The sequence below is a fragment of the Vicugna pacos genome, chromosome 25 (genome assembly GCF_048564905.1).
Source record: "Vicugna pacos chromosome 25, VicPac4, whole genome shotgun sequence".
Taxonomy (NCBI): domain Eukaryota; kingdom Metazoa; phylum Chordata; class Mammalia; order Artiodactyla; family Camelidae; genus Vicugna; species Vicugna pacos.
Window position 1 is genome coordinate 36462745 of NC_133011.1, and position 23097 is coordinate 36485841.

The 23097-nt window shown below is 51.7% G+C and overlaps 1 protein-coding gene across 1 annotated transcript in view; it reads right to left on the minus strand.

Moving 5' to 3' along the window:
- The window catches only part of COL22A1 (collagen type XXII alpha 1 chain), a 212646-nt gene extending 199678 nt beyond the window's left edge, over positions 1–12968 (minus strand). Inside the window, exon 1 of the mRNA XM_072949767.1 lies at positions 12514–12968. The gene's annotated coding sequence lies outside the window, so the exon portion shown is untranslated. The remainder of the gene's footprint in view (positions 1–12513) is intronic.
- Positions 12969–23097: the final 10129 nt, after the last annotated feature.

A 23097-nucleotide genomic window follows, 5' to 3' on the forward strand; every position in this document is an offset into this window, starting at 1 on the left:
GCAAGTCAGCGCCGTTATCCCCACCTTCCTGAACATGCACCTGAGATCAGGGAGCAAGGCAGAGCCGGGCCTGCCTCAGGCTTGTGGTACCAGAGCCCACACTCTTTCCAGCACTAACGCTGAACACATTTCACATGCCAACTAAGCGCCAGGAGCCATTCCAAGCACTTTATTCATAAAAATTCATTTAATCTGAACCGCAGCTATCATGAGACCTATTTTACAGAGTAAGAAACCAAGGCACAAAGGGTTAGAAACCTGCCTGTGACTCCATACCTGGCAGCCGGGATGCAGTGCCACACAATCGCAGGCCCACAGGTATAATCAAGCAGCAGGGTGGCTTCTCGGGACACTGGGATCTGGCTGGAGCAACACTTATTTCTTAAGCACAGAAACAATATGGGAAACAAGCAAAGGATAAAGTCAAAACCCAAGCCATGCATCACCCAGAGGAAAGAGAATGGCCTTCTCTGCCTGTTGGTGTGACCGATTCCACTGAGTGATTTTCAGACACTGAATCGGCCTTGCATACCTGGGCTGCATCCCACTGGGTCAGGGCCTAGCCTTCTTTCTATACATGGTCATATTTGATTTGCTAGTATTTTGTTGAGGGTTTTTTGCTTCTGTGCTCCTGAGATATATTGGTCTGTCGCTTTATTTTCTTGGAATGCCTTTGTTCGGTTTGGGATTAGGGTAATGCCGGTGTCAAAGAACGAAATAGGAAAGGTTCCCTGTGCATCTATCTTCTGGAAGATATTGAAGAAACAAGAATAAATGGGGTGTTCATGACAAAATGCCCACTGGTGTGGAGTCCCTGTGTTCCTTAGCCGTATAAATGAGCATTCCGTCCCCGTGAGACAGGGCTCATCGCTACTCCCTAGGGGATGCTGTGAGGGTTACGTGAAATAATTCCTACAGAGCATATAGATCCTGGCACAGGCCAGGTGCACAGTAAGTGTGAGACTCTTGCCAGCCTGTTTCCTCCGCCCCTCCAGCCCACCTCGGGCCGTAGCCCTAGCAAGCATGGGCACCGTATCCCAGTCCTCTCTCCCAGATCTTTCCAGGGACTGGCTACCAAGCTGGCATGATGCAGGCCACACCCGGTCCCTGGGAGGCAGGGCTCTGTCATTAGTCTCCAAAAGTCCAGCAATTAATTTACTGAACTGAGTTCCTGCCACAAGCCAGCCCATCGCCATAGTAACCAGCATTCCCTACTGAGGGACTCAGAGGTCGGGGGAGCAGAGACACGGAGCAGAAAGCAATTTAGAGGGAGAAAATGAGATCTGGCACACTGCGAGGGCAGCCTGGGCAGAGGGTGAGCTCTGTCTGCTCCAGAGGGTCTGGCCGCTGCCCACTGAGGGTGGAGACTGGGTGGAATGAGGCTTCGCTGATGTGTTGCCGGGGTGACAGGCGATGCTCTGTGCAAGAATCTGGTGGCGACACAAAAGCACGGTGTGCTGTGTCCGGACCACAGACACATCCTGCATCTGGATGTTTATAGTACTTTATTCAGAATTCCTTCCCTAGATGAATCAATAAAAAAAATGGTGGCCCATCCACACAATGGCATGGTGTTCAGTGGTTAAAAAGAAATGAGCTATCAAGCATGAAAAGCCATGGAGGAAACTTAAATGCATATCACTAAGTGAGAGAAGCCCACCTGACAAGGAGGTTATAGAACTGGAACTTAGTCCCAAACCTCTATAATCCTAAATCCTGTGTCCTTCTAACTCACCCACAGAGGACTGGTCTCCGTCCTCTGTCGAACGGAAGCACTTGTTTGGGTGTCTGGCAGAAGAGGGGGAAAAGAGTCCTTAAGAGTCTTTGGTCCTAATAACAAGCAAGAACATCAGTCCGGTTCTCATTCAGACGTTGCAAGATTGACACAGACTCAGCTTAAGCCCCAAGCCACCAAAAGTCAGGATCACCTTGATCGAAGGAGATGGAGATGGACTGAGAAACGGGTTTTCCTAACCTCCTCCTCTGTGCTCTGGAATTCAAAAATACTTCCAATTGGTTACTCTTTCCCTACGAAAGGGCCAGATGCCCGAGGTATTTCTCTGCCAGTTGCTAAAAACTGTGAATGAAACTCACAGTTGTCACAGTATCTGTCTATTCTCAAAACAAAGGAGATTTCTTAAACTGGTCCCCAAAGGACTTGAAAGGCACATCCTCTGTCTGCAGCCATCGCCTATTTCTTCACTCATCTCCTCGGCCTGTGAAGTCACTGATTAACTAATTCAACAATGTTTATGAAGTCCCACACGAGGCGCCAGGCATTGTTTCCATCACTAGATCTAGTGACGCCCCTGCATCCTTAGAGCTTACGTTCTAGGGAGAGAAGAGAAAAACCAAGCCAAGAAACAAACACATGGTTTCTGAGAGTCGTAACTGATTTGAACACAACAGGGTGATGTAACAGAAAGGGATGGGCAGGACTGCCTCTACACTTTGTAAAAGGAAGGGCTCCGCTGAGCTGGGGATATCTGACTACGGGGAGGAGCCAGCCATTCAGAAAGAGGGATCAGGGAAGGGGTATAAAGGCCTCCATCAGTTCTTGGATTCCTGCACCCAACAGCCTTGGGAGTGATCCCAGCCCTCAGACTCATCCTGACAGCACTGTCCGCACCTCCTCATAAGAACCAAACGAGGCTCTAGGTGCACAAATGTGATCTTTAGCCTCCTGGATGCAGTGACCCCTCACTGCCTTTGGATGGAGCTCAGAGTCCTCATCACAGGCCTTTAAGCACTGGCTGTACCCACCTCTGTCGCCTGTCTGCATGTCAGCTTGGCCCTGAGTGACCAAGGAGAAGAGAGCTGGCAGGGCGGGGGCAGGGGAGGCGCAGCCTGCACTCCTGTGATTCCGTGGGGCAAGGATGCATGAGTTTCCCATGAGTCAAATGAATACTGCAGAAGGAAGCCAGGTTTGGGTTATTGGGTTGGTACCCAACCAAGGGAGCGGTCTGCACCACAGGAGATGCCGGCTGTAGGCAGCCACAAGGGCACAGCTGGGGTGGAAGCAGAAGGGGTGGGGGGAGATCTCCCAGGCTGGGGAACTCCACTCAGAGGAATCTCCATCAGAGAACCACCACGTGGGTGCCTGAAACATGGTGGAAGATCCGCGGCAAGGACAGCCAGGAGAGAGCTGCCCTGCAGCCACTGGAGTAGGGGCCTACTGCCCCTCCCCTCCCCTCCCTCCTCACCCCAACCCTCCAGAGAGGCCCCCCTGGTTCCTTAATCTCCTTCCTTGCTCTGTATCTGTCTCCTCTTCCTCCCCTTTTGCCTTGGATTGACAGCTCAGCTTCAATAGGCTTTCCCAAAATCGCCCTGCCCAAACTGCCCTTCCCAGTGCTGACTTCCAAAAATCCATCCAGACACCCTACCCCCACCTCCTTGGGGCGGTGGCCCGTTCAGGAGGAAGCCCTCCCTTCAGAGAGCCTCACCGTGAGCACGAGAAGACCCTCATGTGTCCTCACTGTCATACCAGTCCATCCAGACGTCTGAGAGCTGTCATAACCCCATTCTTACTTCTTTCATTTTCTGTATCAAATTCTTCCTGAGTTTTCCTCGTCTTTCTCCACCCCTCTCCCTCCCCACAAATAGACAGTCTCAGTTCATTTCACAAGAGACTGTCTCAGATTACAGGGTCCTGAGGACACAGATATTTCTGTTTAACTTATTTTGAGAAGTGTCTAGTCGATGAAGCAAGGCATATAAATAGTGCCATGGCACCCACACGGCTTTTGGAGGTGCTGGTCCCAGGAGGCTCCCCCTTTTCTGGGGGAGAATAATGAGAAGCCACCAGCAGCGCCCCCTCTGTGAGGTCTGAGACATTGCAGCAGATGGAGAGCCAGGGACCCCGGGGCCAGAGGGACCGCAGTTTGGTTCCTGTGTCTGGCACTCACTAGCTGTGTGGTCTCAGCTACTGCCTCTCTCTAAGCTTCAGCACCTCGTCTGGGAGCAGGGCGAGGAGGCTGCCTCACCGGCTGGCTGGAAGGACGTGCCTGGTTGCCGGGCAGTGGCAGCCAAGAAAAAGAAAATATATAAAAAAAGCTACAAGCACTCAATTAAAGGAAGTTATTATTACCAGAGAATCCTTTGCAGCCTTTATTTCATACTGACAGTACTTTCTTTTTTTAATATAGATTATTACAAGCTATTGGATATGGTTCCCTGTGCTATAGCGTAGGACCTGGTTGTTTGTCTATTTTATACATAGTAGCATCTGTTAATCCCAAACTCCTAATGTATCCCTCCCCATCCCCGTTTCCCCTTTCCCTTGCCAGGCAGACTCTTACTCATCCTACAAAACCCAAATTATGTGCCTTCTCCTTTGGAAGACTTCCCTGATTTCCCAGGCAGGGAGTGTGTCACTATCTTCTTCAGGCTCCCACAGACCCTCAGTTTTTATGACCCCCACAAGCAGCATTAAAATTGACCTATTTATCGGTCTACCTTCCCCACTGAGCTCCTTGGACGTAAGGATCACGTCTCTGGTCTCTCTTCCTCAGCCCCTGGAGCAGTGACAGGCACAAAGCAGGCGCTCCATGTATCAGTGTAACAATGGGTGGACTGTCCGAACTAACTTAATTACATATTTAACTTAGATCATAAATGGGAGCTCTCTTTTTATTTTTTCTCAAAACCATTAAAAAAAGAAGTCTCGAAACTTCTACTACCTGAGGACAGAGGAGGCATGTGGATTATCAGCACAGGGGTTTCAGTCTTTGTCTAGTCATGAAGGGTGTTTCATTTCCTCCAGGAAAGCACCTTGGATCCTAGCATCACCTGTTCTGCAGATGAGAGCCCAGGAGAGCATCGGGGAGGGGCCAGGAAAGGAGGCCCTGCAGGCTGAGTTTCCGACCCGGGGAACCAGCTCACAAAGGCACCCCACAGGTGAGGCAGGAGCAGTTCAGGAGCCGTTGCAACCCGGGGCGGTGCGGCTCACTTCCCAAGGGAGCCTGTGGCTTCGGTACCACGGGGCCAGGACTCCAGGACCAAAGCTGAGGGGAAGCTCCAGGAATTCCTCCCCATCCAGAGGGGCCTCTGGGAGGGAGCTCTGCTCATCACCTCTGTGCGCTGCTGTGTCTGGTAAAGTCAGGCTATTTAAACCATCTGAGCATTTATTGGTGGGAGAATTCCACAGGGAGATGGAAGAAAAGCCTCTTGAAAGGTTGTGTCTGAAAAAAGAATTGCTGAGACCCCATGCTCTTTCCCTGTCACCTGAAAAACCACCCAGGCTCAGCTGCAGCTTGGCAATGTCCGTTAATCACTGTCTCCCTCGTCCCTTTACCCATTTGTGGACCTGCTTTTCTCATTCCCCGTGTCATTGATCAGCTCTCTCCTCCGCCCTCCATCCAGGCAGTCCCGCACTTCTGCACCCCTCCCTCCCTCTCTACCCCACCCACTCACCCACATGGATGCTCGCTCAGGCCCCAAGCATGGCACCCCTACCCGCCAGGCTGTGTGGTTGGAGATAAACAAGGCAGAGTTTCTGCCTCTAGGACCGTAGGGGGCAGCCAGAAGGAGGAACGAATCCTTTAAAAATAGTGCGTGTAGCGGGGAGGGTATAGCTCAGGAGTAGAGCACGTGCTTAGCGTGCACAAGGTCCTGGGTTCAATCCCCAGTCCCTCCATTAATAAATCAATAAATCCTAATTACCTCCTCCCAAAACAACAACAAAAATAAATAAATAAAATTAAATAGTGTGGGGAAGTCTCCGCTTTCTTCCAAGACTCAGCGGAAGCGTTACCCATCCAGGAAGCCTTATGTGAAACCCCAGTCCTAGCACAGGACACTCTGACACTGGAAGGGAAGGGAAGGGATGAGGGAAGGGAAAGGTAGGGTAGCAAAGAGGAAAGTGACTTCCGCTCTCATCTGGCCATTTGTCCTTGGACAGGTCACTTAACTCTCTAGGTCTCTCCTCGTACATAAAGTGATTACTAACTACCTCGAGGTAGCTGCAGAAATGACCTGGGGTTGGTGGGGGCGTGGGGGAAGTATGTAAACAGATGGTGCCAATGTCTGTACTCTGTAAGTACTGACGCAAAGTGACTGGCTGGCTAGGGGGTGGGGGGCTCCGCTCTGTCCTCTAGAGCACAGAGCACCTGGACCCTCACCCACACGCCCTGTGGGCAGCTTGGCCTCAAGGCTGTGATGTCTTTGCCCCTTTATTCCCTAAGCATGCCTGACACACAGCAGGCATTCAGACCCTGTTAAACTGATGACCGAATAGACCCCTGGGCGAAGGGCTGTCGTGAACTGACCAACCAAAGAAGCCAGAGGTCTTTGTATTTAGTATATAATATACAGCTACTGTGTCACTTCAGGGAGGGGATAGGGGGCACTTTCTTTTCCAACAAGAGATAAGCTAGTGTAGCTGAAGGAGAATCCTGGGGCGCCCATGACCTTCTAAAGGTCAAAGAAAATTGACCTACCAGGGGTTAAGGATGCCAGACCTGCTAGCTGACCAGAGACTCCAGGGCTCTGGGCTGACCCTCATCATGTTTTCTGAGCTCGTTCCCTGAGCTCTGGCACAGAGATGCTCTACAAGGCACTGGACCACGCAGCTAGTACACAGAAGGGCCCTAATCAGGCCCACGCCAGACTCACACCCCCCAACACGGCCCAGTCCATGAGTCCAGGCCCCCAGACTCAAGAGGGGGCCCAACAATGCCCCAAGTCCAGAGCCACTTGGTCATCACTCAAGCCCTCTCCATCGATGGGGGAAAACACACCCCCATCACGAAAGCCTGTATGTGGGACAGGTGCCAGACAAGGTCAATACTGGTCCACATTTCCAGTTTTGACACTTCATCTGCTTGTATAATTGTGATTTAAGCCAAGCTGTAGTTTCATTAACTCAGTCCTTCCTGGGTGCCGGGCACTAGTGATCCACAAGGGTGTCCAGCCCTGCGCAGACACCGCTAGTTCCCAGATAAGTAATAGAAAACCCAGCAACTCCGGGAACTCTTTGCCTAGTGGCAAAGGCAGCCCCTCCCACCATGGACCCCAGGAGCTGGCGGTGAGGAGCCGTGGGCCGCAGCGGGCAGCGGGGCCAGGCACACCAGGGATTCCCGGATATAAGAGAAACCCAGGCTGACTTGCCAACAGCAACTCAGGAGCAAGGAAAAGGTTGAGGTGCCATTTGGTGTTTCTTCAGAGACCTGGAAACATCCCATCCAGGGTCTCATTCTGCTCATCAGTTTGGCTGAAGGCGAACGGGGTGCATTGCACCACCGCCTGGTGGGCCCATGGCCCGGCGCGCACTAGACCAGGCAAGACTTACAACCATCCAACCTTTCAATCACGTACAGAGTTCTTCCTACGAGCCAGATGCCGCGCTGGGTAAACCCGTTTTAGTATTCAACGTTATTGTTCCCAAATTGCTCAGAGGCTGGATTTTGATTGATGTATATGTTTGGATAGAAAGTTCTGAAAGTATACTTGCCAGAATGTTCTAGTGGGTAAGTTGGGCGGCGGGGGAGAGGAGGATGGGAACACGGGAGGTGGCTGATACTGACACACTTGTAAAATGACGCTTTTACCACTTTTGTCATTTACAATATTCCAATGAGAAATATTTTCTAAAAAGAAAAAAGTTTTTCCAAATAGTATATTTGCCTCTTTGGATGAATTCTATACATTTTTGTTAACACACTTAGGGCGGTCTGCAATTTTGGTTCAGGCTTTGCACTAAGACATGGGTTTGAATCCCAGTTCTGCTGCTAGCTCATTGCGAGTTTAAGTGTCTGTAGGCCTCAGTTTGTTCATCTGCACAGGGGGCAGCAGCACAGCTGATTCACAGGGTAAAGGATGTGAGAATGTGCAGTGCACAGCCTGGCACCAACCGGCATCCAATCTCAGGCTCAGGGTCACAGTATTTTTGTTTTTATAGAGGTCCAAAAATGTGATGGGAAAGGGGATTTAAATTATTCTAAGTCCCTCCAAAACCAGGAAGTCACGGCTGACAGAGGGAAGTGGCAGGGAGAGAGATTTCATCTTAACTAGATGTCCATCAAGGCACCACGGACTCCCTGGGGAGGCGGCACTCCCCCTGCCAACGGCGGTGGGACAGGAGAAGGTGGGCCAGTGCTGGGAGAGGGACAATTCGGTCATCGGCTGAAGAGACTGAGCAAGGTGGCCGTGATGGTCATCTTACGGTCTTCAGACCAGAGAGCCTAGGAAAGGAAGCATTACTGGGCGACACCCTGCGTGGTCACTGAGTCTGCCATCACAAAGATGCTTGTGGTTCTGTTTTATTTTCAAGTGAGATTTTGTTTAATTTATTGTTGAAGTTAGTTTGCTTTTTCTCATCTTTATAGGAGCGAGAGCAGCTTGTCCCTGTGGCCCGGCTGCTGGGCAGTCAAAGCTGCTCCAGATGGCCCGGCTCTGTCAGCACGCAGATACAGGAAACTTCCCCTCAGAGAGAGTGCCGACCGAAAGACAGTGCAAGCTGCTACTTTTCTTCAAAACTGTGTTATGAACCAAACTTTAAAAAAGGAAAATGGTGTTCTCACTTCCACCAGAATACAGGCAGAATTGGCTAGAAGTAGTGAGCGTCCAGTAGCTGGGAACGTACGAGCTAAGGCCAGTGCACAGCCGGAGGGAACGTACCCATCAGACGGGGCTTGTCCCAGGAGGACTCTGACAACCCCCACGACCTCAGTGGGCTGGCAGGGCCGCCCTCCGCACATTCCCTGGGTGTCTGCCAAGGCTTCCCTTTGTTTGGGCCATGACGTTACCCAGCCCATGTTGCAGCCTCTCGTGAAAGCTCAGTCCTAATACCTCCTGAGAACCATCAAAACGGCCACGCCCTTTGACCCAGAAATCCTATTCCTTGGGAACCACTGCGGAGTGGTGGGAGTCACCGGCACAAAGATGCTTGCGGCAGTAGCTAGTGGGAACGGTGAGCGCCTCGTGGCTCATCCACTGGAAGGAATTCTAGTAAGCAGAAACAAATGGTACTTACAAAACCACAAAGAAAGTGACCGACTTTGCTGAATAACAAAGCCGAGGAACGGTCATGTTGCATCATTTCTTCATTCAACTCCGCATTCATGTGAACATTTAGTCACTCACTCATCCACTGATCCAGAAATCCTTGTGCTGGTCCCGGGCAAAGTGCAAAGGAGGAGAGGTCATGTGGCCACCTGGCCTTGAACTGGCCATCTCAGACACCAACCCTATCCCTGACATACACCCCTGCACTCGCGTGCACGCGCGCACACACACACACACACACACACACAAAATGCCAGGTCCTGGGAGGAAAGACCTCTATGTCCTGGTCCCTCTGGAAACCTGTGTTTGAGACCTCCTCTGTCTCTACATACAAAGCAAGCAAGTCACCCACTCTCTCCTGGACTCAGTTTCTTCATCTGTAAAATGGGGAACTGTGCTTTTCCTATCTTAGCAGATGTTGGTCTTCCTGGATTTTACAGGCATTTTTGTCAGGCAACCTGCCACATCTTCAATTCTTGAGTAGGAAGATTGGCTAAAAATCCTCAGGGGCCTCTTGGCCGGCCTGCGTCAGTAATGACGCCCTCTTTGAGGGGACGTTTCCCAAGGTGCGGAAAAGGCCTGTGTTGACGCGACAAGCGCTCTGATCCCCAGACGCGGGTTTGACTCCTGACTCTCGTGTTCTCTCTACCTGTCCTCAGGGAAGTCATTCAAACTCTCACCTTCCATTCCCTTGTTCATAAAACTGAGGTGAGGGGTCAGGTATAGTTCAGGGGTAGAGTGCATGCTTAGCACACACAAGGTCCTGGGTTCAATCCCCAGTACCTCCATTAAGATAAATACATAAATAAAAACCTAATTGCCCCTCCAAACAAACAAACAAAAATAAAAACTGAGGCGAACAACACGCACATAGTTCATCGCACACAACCTGTGTGAGCCTCTGGTATCGCCAGCAGCAGCACTGAAGGAAGAAAAGGGGGGAGGAGGGGACCAGCAGAACCTTAGGACTGGAAAGGAGGCACTTAGGAAGTGCAGGATCTCAAGCTGGGAAAAGACCTCAAATCTACCTGGACAGTTCACCTGGACGTCAAGGTTCAGGTCAGCCCCCGACCAGCTCCGTGAAATGGCCATCCAGCTTCTGCTCGAATCCCTCCTGCACTGGGGCCCCACCCCTCAGAGAGCGGGTCCAGGGCAGCGCTCCCGTCCCTGCAACACTACTTCTGCTAGACTGGAGTCCAGTGCCCTCTGGTCCTCCTGCCGCCCGCTCTGGGGCCAAGAGAGCCCACCAGCCCAGGATCCTTCGGGTTGCCCTGGCCACATGTCTTCTTCCCTTCCCACCAGAGACCTTTTCTTACAGCAACATCCATCTTTCCCTGTGAGCCACGGCTCTGTTCCCAGGACATGCTGGCTTCTCTCCTCTGAAAGTGCTTCCACTTCTCTGCAGCCCTCTTAGCATGGAGTGCGAGGGAGGCAGATAGCGCGAATCATCTAATCCGGAGCTGGCGAACTCCTGGGCCTGGAGAGGCCCTGCTGGTCCCACAGACGACCCTGGGTGACCAGAGGGCACACGCTTGGCTGCAGTGGGCGGCTACTCTGACGGCCTTGTAGGGACACAAGCCAAAACTTGTCTCATCCTTTCATTTTGCAAAAGAAGCCAGAGAGTCAGACGTGTATGTGAAATCTCCTGTGCACGTCGACAAGTAATGAAAACATTCTTAAAAATCAAGGGTCTTTTATTTTTTAATTTTTTCTTGTTTTTTTGTGGGGGGGTAATTATGTTTTTTAATTTACTTATCTCTTGATGGAGGTACTGAGGATTGAACCCAGGACCTTGTGCATGCCAGGCGCGCACTCTACCACTGAGCTACACCCTCCCCCCTCCAACAAGTAATGAAAACAAATTTAAAATAACCTATGAAGCACTAAAACTGCCCATGGGCTGGATCAGCCTGTGGGCCATTTACTGAACCATTTTGTAGATGTGAAAAAACTTTTGAGAATCTGATGAAACTCTGAAGAAGCCCTGGAAAAAAACAGTGACAAACAGATTTCTGCTCCTAACATTTTAAAGGTCCCAGACATACCCCAGAGTCACTCCTGGGTCCCCAGGAAAGGAAGGCCTCCTGTCCTCCAGCTTCTTGCCTGCCATAAGAGGCCCAACAACCACATGGTGACGATTTCCTGAAGTCACGCAGCCGGCCCCCGAGGAGCAGAGCGACAAGGACATCTGGGGGGTGGGGGTGCTTCCTCCCACAACCACTGATGCCACCCTCTCCCCAGTCTGTGATGTGGAAGCAAACTAAGACCCACTGCGTGCCTGCGAGGTACCAGGCACTCACGGGGTTCTTTTACTGTATCCTTTTTTCATCTCCGGGTGGCAGGTGAGGAAACTGAGGCTCACTGGGCGCAGGCCCCTAGCTCAGGGCAGCCGGAGAAAGCAACAGAGTGGGGAAGCAGAAGGCAAGACGGGCAGCAAAGCCCCTGCCCTCCACCCTCACCCACGGCACCAGCGGGCGGCACACCCCACACAGCAGGCCTCTGGGAACGTGGAAGCCCTGGGGTTAAGAACTTCCCTGGAGCAACTCAGTGAACTAAATGAGAAAGGGTCTGAAGATACGGCCCATTGCTGGGCGGGGAGGTCTCACAGCACAAGCCTGGCTCTCAGGATTCTGCCGGGTGTACATCCTCAGTGAGAGACAGACAGATCGGGCCTGGAATGGCCTGTGTAGAGGCGGGCGCCGCACGAGGTTCTGGAATAAGACACGTTCCCGGGGAGAGGGGGGGAACGCGGCACAGGCTCCAGGAGGGCCGGTGGGGCCGCCTCCTTCAGGAGGTGCCTGATAAGCCTGCCATCTGTCATCTCTGAGTCTGGGCTTGAGTGAGGAGAAGGGCGGCCACGTTTCCCATAATGTGACTAATTCCAGTTATACTTTGTAACCTAGGACAAGAAACTGTGGTCTGCTGTAAAGGACTGATTTGCAGAAAAAGGACAAAAACACCTTCTTGAGCCAGAGAAAGTGCGGAGAGGAGGATATACTGCTCGGATAGCAAAGAGATTTAAATTTAGACCAAAATGCAAAGTTCTTGGGCAACAAATGTAAAACCAAAGGGAAGCTGCTCTTCCCCACCTCACCACTTCTGGTTTTTTGTCTTTTAGCCATCTTTCTGTCTCCTACTCCAAAGCTGAAAGAAGCTGGCATACTGCAACAACTTCAAAAGTAGCAACTCAGAAACAAGCCCAGCATCCGACACACTGCAGCCATCCCGGCGCTCTGCCTTCTGGAGCTGCTCAGCCAAAATCAAACAGGTGCCTTCCCACTGACTCGGCTCCATCCTTCTCTGGAGCTTAGGCAAAGCACAGACCCACCTCGCAGGACTGAGCTCACTCCCTGAAGAGCTTGGTGTGTTCAGGCTCCAGAAGGAAACAGATCTCAGTTAGGAGAGGGCAGGGTCCCCAGGGCTCAGGCACACCCAGGGCTCTTCCCTCCTGGCCATGGGGAGATGGGTGGAATCCTGCAGCCCCCAGCGGAGAAGGGGAGCAGGCCTTACCTGGTTAGGGGAGAAGCTCAGACGGAGGCCAGCGGGGGTTCCAGTCCAGGGCGGAACACCGGACTGCGGGGTCTGAAGAAGCAGCCCGCCCCCGGCAGCCCCCTCCTGGGGGTCACCTGCCAGCAACTCTGCCCGCCCACCCCCGCAAATCTAGCAAACTGACTCTTTAGTAAGACTTGTAATAGGTCTGGGGGCCTCCCGCAGGCCAGGGGACCGGAGAGAGAGCTAGTTTTAAAACAAATATCTAAATAAATACAGTAAAAAGTCAAGCTTAGGAACTTAGAGTATAAAATACAAAATGTGTGAGAAACAAAAAAATAGGAAAAGGGGAGATACTTCCTTAGGGAGGAACGCAGCAGCCGCGGCCAGCCCGGCGGCTCCCCAAGAACAAAGCTGCTCGGTGCCCCCAGGGGCGAAGTGGCCGGAGCGGTGAGATCCCCCAGCCCCGAGCGCGGAGGGCGGAGCCGGGCGGTGGGCGGGGCCGCGGGAGGGGGAGGGCGGGGCGGGGCGCGGAGAAGGAGACGCTACCCTCCCCTCGGAGAGGAGCGGGAGGGGCCGGAGGGGCGGGAGGTCCGGGAAGAAAGGGGAGAGCGCAAGAGTGCGTCCCTGCAGGGGGCCTGGGAGGGCTCGAGGGAGCAGGGACGGCGTCGGGTTCCCGGTAGTTAGCAGGAGGCCCTAGGGAGCCCAGGACGTGGCCTGACAACTCTCCATCCAATTATAGACTTCACCGGATATTTTGGTCCCTTTTACAGCCGCGTCTGAAATAGCCCCCTCATCAGGCAGCAGCTGCCTGCAAGTTTGGAAAGTTTGGAGAGGCGGGGGGACGGGAGTGGGGGGCTTTGCTTTTGTCCCGCACTGGGAGTCCTACTCCTGTCCCAGCACCTTCCTGCCCCTGCCGTCCCCTACAGGTGGCCCTCTACTGGCTCTCAGGACATCCTTGGGGACTGGTGGACTGATGTCCTTATTTTGAGATGAGAACTGAAAGTTCAGAGAAGGCCAGTGTGACCTGCCAGGGCCCCCCAGCAGAGCAGGGGTGGCGGCCCAGGTGGGTCTGATGAGAAAACTTCCCTTCCTAAAGGGCTTCCCAGCTTCCCAAAGCAGGAAATGAGCAGGTGCCGCCCCAGGGACCCTGCTCTTTTTCTTGCTGACCTCTGTTCCTAAAAATGGGCCAGGCGTGGGTATTCTGAACTAGATGAGAACATGGCTTAATTTGTATGACCTCCCTCACCCCTGTTCCCCTCCCCACCAGGCTCCTAAACTCTGGGACGTCTTTATTTGGCTGCCTGTGGGGTAGCAGGGATTTCAGAAACACAGTACTGGGCTTATCTGTGACCCAGGGACTTCACAGCAATCCTTCCTTCCCCTCCTCCACATTTCCAGCCGCCCCCATGGCGGTTCATTCCCTGCATGGTTACTGAGGTCTACTTGGTACCAGGCAGAGTGTCAGGTACCAGCTAAACAGAACACAGGAGGCAGGCTGGGGAGGGCGGGCCCTGGTGCGGGATGACCACGTGCTGAGATGGGAGCCCCACTTATCAGAGTCACAGGTAGGGTGGGGAGGCACCTGGTGAGAAGGCTGCCTGGCACACTGACTTGACCCATGGCCATCAGGGGCCCCATGTGTGCCAGGACACCCCAGACGCAGGGTAGCCTAGTGAGCCCGGGGGGTTGCCTGCATGCATCCTCGTGGGGGGACAGACAGAAAACAGGGAAGCAGAACATCACATTAGATGACAACGTCATCCTAGATGCCGTGAAGGATACAGATAAGGTGGCCGAGTCAGAGGATACATGAGGGAGCAGATTCTACATTCAGGGCTGCGGAGGCCTTGGCTAAAGATAGGAGCACCCCCATTTCCACCTCGTGTGAAGAGGGGGACCGGAGTCAGCCTGCAGGGTGCCCAGAGCTCACCAGGGCACAAGGGGCCTTCCAGGCAGAGAGAAGGACTGGAGGGTGGAGTTGAGGACCCCTTGTGGCCTGCGGCTGGAGGGGGTGGGTGTGGCCAGGGACCAGGCTAGAGAGGCTAACAGGGCACAGGTGACTGAGGGAGCTGGGGAGGCCTGCAGGAGAGGGTGGACTTGAGCCTGGTGATCAGGAGTCTCTGGAGGGCTTTAGAGGGGCAGGGGTATGGCCACTGGGGGGTTTATAGCCCCATGGGGCTATGAAGTGGTGGGGCTGGACATGCAGCAGCGGGGTGAGCTGCGAAACCATTCAGGCTTGGCCGGGGAGGAGGCCTCACTAGGCTGGCCTGGAGGTAGGAGTTGGGGCATCCCCAGCACATCCTTGCAGCCACAGGTGAAACCAAGCCTCCAAAGAAGAGAGGGAATGGAAGGGAACTCAAGGTTCTGGCCATAGGTGGCTGCAAGGTTGAATCTTTCCATTTGGAACATTTGTTGAGAGCTTGCTAGGGCCAGACGATGGGGATGCAAAACTGACCCAGGCCCTCCAAGAAATAGACATCTGGAACTTGGAATTGGCCGCCAACACTGAGGGGAAAAGCACCGCCCGGTGCTCCAGCACCTGAGCTGGAAGCAGCCTAGCACCAGTTAGGGGTCTCAAGGGCTCTGAGCTCCTAGTTGCCCAGTGCAACCCCCTCCCCAACCCTGCAGTGGGAGCCCCTCTCCAGGGTCTTCCTGGTGTTCTCTGAGGGGTCAAGGCGGCCTGCTGACAGCCCAGATGGGTCCCCGTAGAGCCTCTCAGGACTGAAGAAGCTCTTCTGGACTCCAGATGAGAAGACCCAGGGATTTGACAGCTGCTCTGATTTCAAGAACATGGGTGCTTTTGGCATGACTCCTGGATGGGGCCCCCTGGCCAGGAATTCTGGGCTCTGTTTTCATTTATTCTTGCTGCTGTTAAAAATGACCACATGTGGCATGGCTTAGAACACCATGAATTTATCACTTTATACTTCTACAGGTCAGGAGTCCGCAATGAGTCTTAGGAGGCTATAAGCAGGGTGCGGGCAGGGCTGGCTCCTTCTGGAGGTTCTAGGTGAGAATCTGTTCCTTGCCTCTTCCGGCTCCTAGAGTTTGCTGAATTCCTTGGCGGCGCCCCTTTCCTGAATCACTCTAACGTTTGGCTTCTCTTGTTATGCTTCCTACCACTGTGGTCAAATCTCCGTCTGCCCGCCTCTGTAAAAGCCCTTCAATTCCATCAGGCCCACTCAGGCCAGAATCACACCCCATCTCAAAAGCGTAACTCTGTCACATCTGTGAAGTCCCCTTTCCAGAGTAAGAGACAACAGTCTGAGATCCCAGGAATTAGGATGTGAGTGTCTCTGAGGGGCCACCACTCAGCCTCTCACAGGCCCCGAAGCAGTGCAGCCTGGCCCCTTTTCCCTGGAAGCACATGTACCACAGCGCTGGCTGCAGTGGCATATTCAGGGAAGGCCTCCTGGAGAAGGTGTCCTTTGAGTGGACACAGACACAAAGTGAGGGAAGAAGACACAACAGGACTGGAAAAGAGTGTGCCAAGGGGTGGAACAGCAAGTGCCAAGCCGCACAGTGAAAACAAGCTTGCACATTTGAGGGGCAGCCCCAGTGGGGTCCCCAGAACAGCCTTTCCCTTCTGACGACCCACGAGCCCTGAGGAAGGAGGTCTGGCTCACAGGGATGGAATGCCCCCTCCACCACGGGGCTGTCTCTGGGACCCTGCCCTGCAGCTGTCCTGTTGCCCATCACTCTCCCTCTGTTCCAGGTCCCAGCCCTTGTCATGACAGTTTGTCTGGGCCACCAGCAGCAGACAGAACTCCAGTCTTCCCCATGCCACACCCCACTTCAAGGGGCTCTGCAGTGTTCCTCCTTCCCTTCTGCTGCTGCCTCCGTGAAACCAGGATACAAGCCATCCTGGGCTGGAGAAGCCCCTGGAGACCAGAGACCTCCCACCACAGCTCCCATCCCCGCTGAGCACCCCAAAAACCTGCACACGGGCTGTAGTCAGCTCTGCCTTCTGACCCCCCCCCCCACTGCTCTTCCAAACCAAATCTCTTCACCAAAGTGGATCTGGATCCGTGGGTTCATGACTTACTTCATGCCATGCCTCCAGGAAGTGGATTTGCTTTGTTTTTCTCCCAGCTGCTGTGGGGCTGCAGGAGTGAGCGGAGGGCTCTGGAAAGACAATTCCGGAAAGCGCTCTGTCTCACTTTCCTCCCCTTCTGGATTCTTTCTCTGCCAGGATGACAAATTGTCCACCTTTCTGAGATGCATTAAACAGAAAGAGAAAACATGCATCTACATCATCATGCACACGGAAATGCACGGACGTGCGTTAGACAGAGGGTCGGAAAAGTGCCCATGTGACTAATTTCTTCTCATTTCTATCACTCATTCAATCACCGCGATCATTAGTCCCCAGGGAAACATGCGGACTAACTTTTAAGGCCATTACCAGTCACAGTTCACCCTTCTCTGTGGAAATATCATGGCTCGTCTGCTCAGGGTTTCCCAAAGCTGCAGTCCACATTTCCTTCCGAAGTTTCTGGGGAGGAATCCACAGCTCAGCTCACTGGGGTTGTTGGCTGTTGCTCCTTCCTTGCCTTTTAGCACGGAGATCGCTGTTTTCTCGCTACTTTCAGCATCAGGGATGGTGCCCAGCATCCCTCCTGCTGATGCAGGTCCATCTTCTCCATCACCAGCTCACAGGGTAGCTGGTCCTTCCTGGTCCAGGCCAGTTGGAGCACCGCTCTTTTTCTGCCTTATTTTGCAACCAGCCAGAAAACATTTCTTGATTTCAGGAGCTCGTGTGATTACTTTAGGCTCCCTCAGATAATCTCATATAAAGTCAGTTGTGCCCCATAACATGACACAATCACAGGAACGATATCTCATCGCATGCTGACACTCTGGGGGTTAAGGTGGGACATTTTCCTGAGAGTCATAATTCTGACCTATCATGCCCTTTTCCCCAAATTCTGCACTTACTGAAATGTGTAATTATTCTTTTCCTTTCTCTTGAAAAAAAACATGCATATTTATTTCCTGCATTTCTGTTTGACTTCGATCTCTATGGGGGCAGTAAATGCATCTTCTTGTTCGTGACTGTGTCCCCGAGTCTAGCATGGTGCTTGGCATGTGACAGGCACAACGCTATTTATGAAATGTATGAATGAGTGAGGGGATGGAATGAATGGTGAGGAGAAAGGCTACTCTAAAAGACTCACAGGGCCAGCCTGTAGCTTTTAAACTGGATACGATTGACACATCAAGATGTACCAGACTGAAAAGTCAAAGAAGATGAATGTCTCAGAAAAGTGATGGGGAAGATGGGCACGGCCAGAAGGGTGTGTGTCGGGGAATGTTTGGACTGGATTCTGGGCGACCTCCTTCCTCCAGGCACCCAGGCTGTTCACCTCCCAGCTGCCAGAGGATCTTTTGAAAATGAAATCCGATTTGTCTATCTCTGTAGGAAACCCTTCTGCTACCTTCCCTCATGCTCAGAATCCCAGGACATCGTGCTCCTTCACAAACTGCCCAGAGCTCTGCCCTCCACACCACCTACCACTGGACCCTCATTACAGAGCTTTGTCCTCAAACCCAGAGCCCACTGCACAGTCAGGACTTTCCAGTGCTGTCCCTCCCACAAGAGCCCTCCTCAGTGGTCCAGCTCTGGGCGGTGAGGGCTTCCCACCACCTCATCTATGTTCATTGCAGTATTGGCAACAACGTCCAGATATGGAAGCAACTGAAATGTCCACTGATGGATGAAGACCATGTGGTACTTAAACACAATGGAATAGCATTCAGTCTTGAGAAAGAAGAAACTCCTGTCGTCTGTGACAACATGAGTGGATGCTGAGGACCTTATGCTAAGCTCCAGATAAGCAAGCTGGAGAAGGACTAACACTGTGATTCCACTTATTTGAGGTGCCTGGAGGAGTCAGATACACGGAGAGCACAGAAGGCTGGTTGCCACCATCTGGGGGAGGAAGAACAGGGAGCTGCTGCTCAGTGGGTGTAAAGTTTCACTGAAGCAAGATGGGTCAGTTCTAGAGGTCCATGCAACAACGTGCAAATATGACATTACACATGTAAACGTTTGTTAAGAGGGTAGATCTCATGTTAAGTGTCCTTACCACAATACAATTAAAAAAAAAATCCAAACCAGCCCCACATCCCTCTGCTTCCTACTGGGTTTTATGGTTCTTCACGGCCCCTAGTGCTTTCTGACAGTGTATTTTATGTTTGTGTGTTTACTCTTTGTCTCTCCAGCAGACACAGGATCCAGGAGGGACGGAAATTCTGCTGCATCCTCAGTGCTCAGGACAGCACCTGGCCCAAGGCAGGGAGGAGCTGATGAGGGACTTCGTCATTAGCCTCATGTCCCCTCCTAAGGTGCCCTAACTTCTCCAGGAGAGACAGCAAAATAATAATCACAACTAAACAACAGCAGTGTCACTGACCATGGCCGTCAGTTAGGCTCCCGGGTGCTATGGACACTTCCGGACTCTAGTGTTTCTCCTTCCTGGTGTGCAGCGCAGCGGGCGGGGAGTGGTCACAGCCTCCTCTCACGAACACAGAGACGGAGGCTTGGTTGTTGAGAAACTTGCAGAGGTGTCCGCCTGACTTCCAGCCTAGATCTGCCTTCTTCTAGAAATGCGTATTTCCTTCTCCGTCCCCTAGCCCGAAAAATGACTTTAAAAGCTTCCTCTTTGGCACGAAAATGCTCCGATCTCTGAAAAATTAGTTGCAATTGTCTGCTGAGAAATCAAATGCTGGTTTCCTGGCAACTCGAAATCTCCTTCCTCGTCTTCTTGGCTGGCAGCACCTCAAGTCATATACTTGCATCTTCCAGGTGAGGGAAGTGAACTTGGGAGGTTAAGTGGTCCTGTCTCAGGGCTATTAATGTGGAGCCATTCCCTGGTTTGGACATTAACTAAGTGACGTGCAGTGGATCAAAGACACCCCACCCGGAAGTAATGCCAGTAAAAATGGCAGCAATTACACTTCCCGGGACGTATTCTTCATCGGCAGAGATCTACTCCCAGGAACGTTCAGAATGCTGGTTATAACAGTGGAAAATCGGCGATAGTCCAAATGTCCAACACAGGGGATCGTGTAAACAAACGATGGAAAGTCGTTCACGTGGCAGTAGAGTGTTGAGCTCATCACCGTGTGGAGACACCCGTGCTGGGCTGTTAAACGGGGGGAAGCGCAGCGGACTAGTGCAGCAGGCTCCCCATCTCTCTCTCCAGAAATCTTTATTGAGGGGATGTGTTTGTAGCTTTCCTAGTATTTCCTGTTCATTCGAAGACGTTTTGTCGGATCCAGACCCAGACACGTCCTATTTTGTAAAATGAGAACATACCGTTTACACATCCTGTTCTGTAGCTTGATTTTTCTCACCGATCATTGTATCTTGGGCATCTGTCAACAGCAGCTCTTAGATCTGCCTTAGGAATAAGGCCATAGCTGCCTCGCCTTCCGTCTGTACTTTCATTTCAGCAATGTTATATGGCCATCACGTGCTGCAGACCATGCCAGGAAGAGCTTCACTGAGCTTGGAGAACGGAAGGATTCCAGTTCCCTTCATGATTCCTCAGCTGGTAGAGGGCTGTTCCCGCTTCCCTTCCCAGCGACAACATGCTGCGGTTGACGTCTTGGTAAGTTCAGCTCATGCTGTTCACTACCTGTGTCTGTGTATTGCGCAGAGGAGGTCCTAGGCTGCCCCAGGTGGTTACAGGATGTGTGTGACTTCTTTCTTGATGGATATGTTTTTCTTGGATATCCTAAGTGTGAGAACCCGGTAAAGAAAGACAGGCTTTACCCTGTAGAGGGCAAGAGCCACAGGGGGCTTTGGAGATGGGAGGCTGATTTATAAACTGGGGTTTCAGGGAAGAAGGAAACGTAAGGGAGTCTCATGTGTGGAGTGTCTACATCTGTCCAGCACTTTCAGAGGTGGTCACGTCCAGCCTACGAGTGACAGGTGTACCACGAATCTGCTTGATGTGAATGATTGAGTGGCAATACGGAAGGTACTGTCATCCCCATTGCAAAGACGAGAAAACAGAAGCTGGAGGAGCTTTATGATTTGCTCCATCCCCCGCTGCCAAGGATCGCTCCCTGCCACCCAGAGGTCAACCTGCGCCCATGGGTGGGCATCTGGGAGGGAGGGGAGACCAGGGCCCGGCCAGCAGGCCAGTGAGGACAGGCAGGCTCCCAGGGTTCCCAGGGTTGGAGCTCCCAAGAGCTCCAAATGCGGGACAGAGAAATAAAGCGTGTCTGAACTCAGCACAGACAGTCCTGGCTACATGGAGTGGCATTATCCATCCCTGTTGTTCCAGAAAAACAAATCCACTTTCCTAAATTACATGCCTGTCTGTATCATGGGGATTACACATCCTCCCCCATCTGCTCGGCAAGCATCCATTGTGCTGGCCCTCCGGCTTCGCAGTATCAATTATGCTGACAAACTGCCTGTGTCCACATGCCCAGCCTGGCTTTGCGCTCACCCACCTTTGCTGGGAGTGGGAAAGGCACTGGCAAATATTTACAGAGTGAAAGGAGGCTGGGCTGGAGTTTGCACACTGGACGAGCCCAGCCCTTGGTCTACCTGGACAAGGAAACAGTTGGAAAGGGTCTCCTTTTATTTGCCAGGGTTGGGGAGGGGGCCCCAGACATTGTCTCAGAGAGGGGCCTTGAAGTCCAAGCATCACCCCCTGGGGGACACAGGGCAGAGTTGAGAGACTTCTCTTTGCAGCCCTCCTCGGCCACGTACTTGGCTGCATAACCTTGAATGATACACCCATTGTCTCCTAGGTCCTGGTTCGCGGCCCCTGTAACACAGGTTCGTCTGTAGTTCAAAGTGACTTCAATGTAGTTTCCTAACATAAATGAGATCCCTTCTGGGAAATTAGCCACAAGAGCCAGCACTTAGTAGGTGCTCAGAAAAGTTAGTCATGGTCCTCTATTGAGCCATGCTGTCTTAGGAGCGTGATCTGCACACAGGGTGCAAGCACACTGAGAATGAACGAGAAGATGCTTGTGGGCACAGAGAAAACCCTGGCAGCCCGGCGCTAACACGCCTGAAAGATGGCGCTGAGTGATTGGTGCGTCTGTTTTGAGAATGGATTTCCAGGGACGTATCAGCTAGGATCAGTTAAATTGTGCTGCAGTAACAGATAACCATGGAATCTGATGAGTGTTCACTGGTTCTGTACAGTTTGGCAGGGGCTCTGCTCCACACCATCTCTCAGGGCTCCGTGTGGTTGGAGGCTCTGCTCTTGGCCCCGCGCTGCTCTTAGACAAATCACCTGCAATCCTCACCCTCTCTGGGGTTGGGGTTAGGTAAGCCCTGGGGAACTTCCTGCCTCCGGATGGTTCAGACTTTCTCTGTTTGTGCTCTTTCAGCTGCATAAGATGTAAGTTTCACCGTCTATTTTTGCTTTATTGTGGTATTTCAGACCACCTGATAAACGGCTTTTCTCTTTATATACATACGTTTTTAACTGAAATACCTCATCCTTGTTTTAATTTGCTTTTCTCTGGTGACATGTGCTGTGGAGCACCTTTTCACGTGCTTGGTTTCCCACTGCCCATCTTCTCTGGGGAGGTGTCTGTCAAGATCTTTGGCCCATTTTTTAGTCAGGTTATTTGTTTTCTTACTGTTGGGTTTTACGAGATCTTTGTCTATTTTGGGTATCAGCCCTTTATTGGATGTCTCTCTTGCAAATATTTTCTCCCACTCTATGGCTTGTCTTCTCATTCTCTTGTCACTGTCTTTTGCAGAGCAGAAGATGTTAATTTGAACAAAGTCTAGCTTTTCAATGATCTCTCTCGTGGATTGTGTCTTTGGTGATGTATCTAAAAAGGCATCACCATACCCAAGGTCGTCTAGGTTTGCCCCTAAGGTATCTTGTAGGGGTTTTATAGTTTTGCAGTTTACATTTAGGCGCATGATCCGTTTTGAGTTAATTTTTATGAAGGGTGTAAAAGTCATTTTTTTTGCATGTGGATGTCCTGTTGTTCCAACACCATTCATTGAAGACTATGATTGCCCCATTGTATTGCCTTCTGTCAAAGATCTGTTGACTCTATTTATGGGCCTATTTCTGGGGTCTCTATTCTGTGCCAGTGATGTTTATCTGTTCCTTTGCTGACACCACACTGTTTTGATTAGCTTTATAGTAAGTCTTACAGTTGGGTAGTGTCAGTCCCCAGCTTTGTTCCTCAGTATTATGTTGCCTCTTCTGGGCATTTTGTCTCTCTCTCTAACCTTTAGTTCTGTTTAATATTTATTATTATTTTTTTAAAATTATCTACCTGCATCCATCTCTCTCTGTAGCTAGAGTGATCTTTTATTTATTTATTTTTATTATTTGGAGGGCGGAGGTAATTAGGTTCATTTATTTGATGGAAGCACTGGGGATTGAACCCAGGACCCCGTGCATGCTAAGCGCGCACTCTGCCACTGAGCTATGTCCTCCTCCCCAGGTCTGTTTATTTTTATAACTATTTAGAAGTGTCATTTGTGGGTATGTATTATGACATTCAGAATACACTAGGAAGCAGAGACACTGCCACCCATACTTTATCAAATAAAATACATCGATAGATACATGCTCCATAGTTTTCTTCATGAATGGGGTG